At 45.5% G+C, this 2,508-nt stretch overlaps 1 protein-coding gene across 1 annotated transcript in view; it reads left to right on the top strand.

Annotated features, from left to right (window-relative positions):
* Positions 1-2,096, top strand: part of LOC135091758 (carbonic anhydrase-related protein 10-like) — a 116,868-nt gene extending 114,772 nt beyond the window's left edge. Inside the window, exon 8 of the mRNA XM_063989693.1 lies at positions 1-2,096. This exon is cut by the window's left edge and continues 36 nt beyond it. The gene's annotated coding sequence lies outside the window, so the exon portion shown is untranslated.
* Positions 2,097-2,508: the final 412 nt, after the last annotated feature.

Raw genomic sequence — 2,508 nt, 5'->3', positions numbered from 1 at the left:
TGTAGCGGGACAGGCGCGGCGAGGCAGAGGAGCTGACATACACTGGATAGAACCTCCTCGCCTCAGCCCCGGCCAGCCTCTCCCAGCCCGGCCAGCAGGGGACACTGAAACACTACAGGAAGGGACAAGTATAGCAGGCCAGACGGTGTGGACACAAGGTGGGAATCCTGTTATTTAGTAGCTTGTTGGCGTGTCACAGTAAGGCGCTTGTGACTTGGGCTCGTGTCTCAGATTGATGAAGTAATTGATAGTGTTGGTGACTTATTAAAGTGGTGTGGGGTTCAGCTGTGTTACTCCTAATGGTAGTTAACTACGGTGCGTGCGTGTACGTGTGCGCGTGTGTCCCAAGCTACTGGTGTAGGTACTAAACACTACAAGGCAAAGAAAATGAAAAGCGAGTCTTGATTACATAGGAAATGTGACTCAAAGCAGTGACTGATTTATTTCTGAAGCTGAAAGGAATTAATGGAAAAAAAATATTTATCGTGGAAAAAAGTATATATTGTGTTGATTGAAATGACAGGTGTTAATGCAAGGTGTGAAAAAGTCACCTGTAATTAAATATGAATGTAAAGAAAGCGTGTGAAGTGAAAGAGGAGAGAGAAAGAGAGAAAAGGAAAAAAAAAAGTTTAATATAATGTTGATTTACTACGAATGTAAAAGTCATTGTTGCATATTGAATGCCATTGAAAAGTCTCTTGTTTGTGAGTGAAAACACCTGAATACGCGGGCCAGGTGTGAGCAGGTGCGGCGCGCAGGTGTGAATGATTTGCCGCTGAAAAGAAAAGAGAGAGAAAAAAGTGCAGTATTGAAAAAGCTGAATATCGAAATTGAGAAGGAAAATTATGTTAAACACGCTTCAAATTCAGGAAGAAAACACGAGAGAACTCGAAACATAAAGATATTGGATACTTTTCGCCTCTGCAGTGATAAACACGGTGCTGGAAATAGAAAAAAAAATGAAGAAATCCCTGGACAAATCCCTCAGTCACTAATCAGTTGACACAGACAAGAGAAGGCACAAGGTGACGCCCTTCAAGTCCACGAGGGAGAAGGACATTCCAGACAGGACTCGCCACGACAAGGACGCCGCCGCCTCGTTGTCGCCGCCCTAGCTGCTACTACTTCTGCTGTTATATCTACTGCTGCTGCTGCCGCCGCTGCTGTTGCTGCCGCTGCTGTACGTCAGGTCCGCCCGGCGTGAGCTGTGTACATAGTACTTAGAATAACTCAAGCAAAGAACGGACAAAAAAGGGTAAATAAAAGACTTTAGGAGTGAGAGGGAAAAAATGGAAGGATCAGAGGGAGGTCGGCGCAGCCATTGCAAGCTTGCCAGAATTGACCGTAAAATGCGAGCGTGTGCGAGCCTGGCGGAGTGTTGGCGGTGTTTACTCGCGTCGATAACAAGGTGTAAACAGCCGGGGAGGCGCTGCTCCCGCCGCTGCTTCGAGCCTCCACCTATGAAGCACTGGAGGCGGTGAAGCATCGCGCGCCCATAACTGGTAAAAGAGGTGTGTGTGTGTGAGTGTGTGTGTATGTGTGTGTGTGTGCTCCACCACGATGCGTTCTAAAGTGTTTTTTGTCCATACATGTTGCTAATCTTGAAAACACTCCAAGGTTCCACCACTACTCGCCTTGTGGAGCCGTGAACCAGTACCGAGGGTTCGAATCCACTTGAACCACCTGGCCTGAACCGCCTCCCTCTTGCTGCCGCGCCTCCCCCGCTGAGTGGGGGAGGGGGGGAGCAACAGGGAGGCAAGGGCGGTGTTCTGCTGCTGTTCATCTATCAGTCCTTCACTATAAAGAGGCACGTGTGTTCTGGCGTGTGTTCTGGCATGTTCTCGTGTGTTCTCGTGTGTTCTGGTGTGCGATTCTTGCATGGCTGCGTTCATATGAAGCAATATATACATATATTTTTCCCTCTCCGCTGAAAAATTCATAATAACGAGGGTAGACTACTGTTGCTGAATGGTTCGGTTCACTTCCTCGAACCAGCGAACCTTCCAATGAACCCTCGAGACAACACATTGATCTTTGAACCTTCTGAGGAGGATCATGTATAAATATACTTATAAAACAAAACATACCTGAGTGTTGGCTGCGTGTATATTCCAATTCCCTCCTAGAGAATTAAACGCTGAGGATTTAAACTGAAGACGGAGATAAATTCACAAGTGTCACATTTTAGCGCCCTTTTTTTTATTTATATATTTATTTATTTGTTTTTGGTTCAGCGGTGAGATTCCCCACTCGTCGCGTCAGAAGAGTGAGTGTTCCGCCAGCTTACGAGGAACGAGAGAGAGGGCTTCGTGACTCACCTGGTGCTTCTTGATTAGCGGTAATGACTCGCGCCTCATTCATCACCTAAGGCATAAATAATAATGATATTCAGGACATAAATGAAGAATAAAATACAATTAATACTATAATAGTAAGGAAAGAACATTCAGAAATTACTTGAAAATAATCAGTGTAATTCATCTTCTAGAAATAATGTTAAACTATACC

This window comes from Scylla paramamosain, chromosome 38 (genome assembly GCF_035594125.1).
Source record: "Scylla paramamosain isolate STU-SP2022 chromosome 38, ASM3559412v1, whole genome shotgun sequence".
NCBI lineage: Eukaryota > Metazoa > Arthropoda > Malacostraca > Decapoda > Portunidae > Scylla > Scylla paramamosain.
Note: the sequence above shows the minus strand (reverse complement) of the source record. Positions and strands in the feature narration are given on the sequence as shown.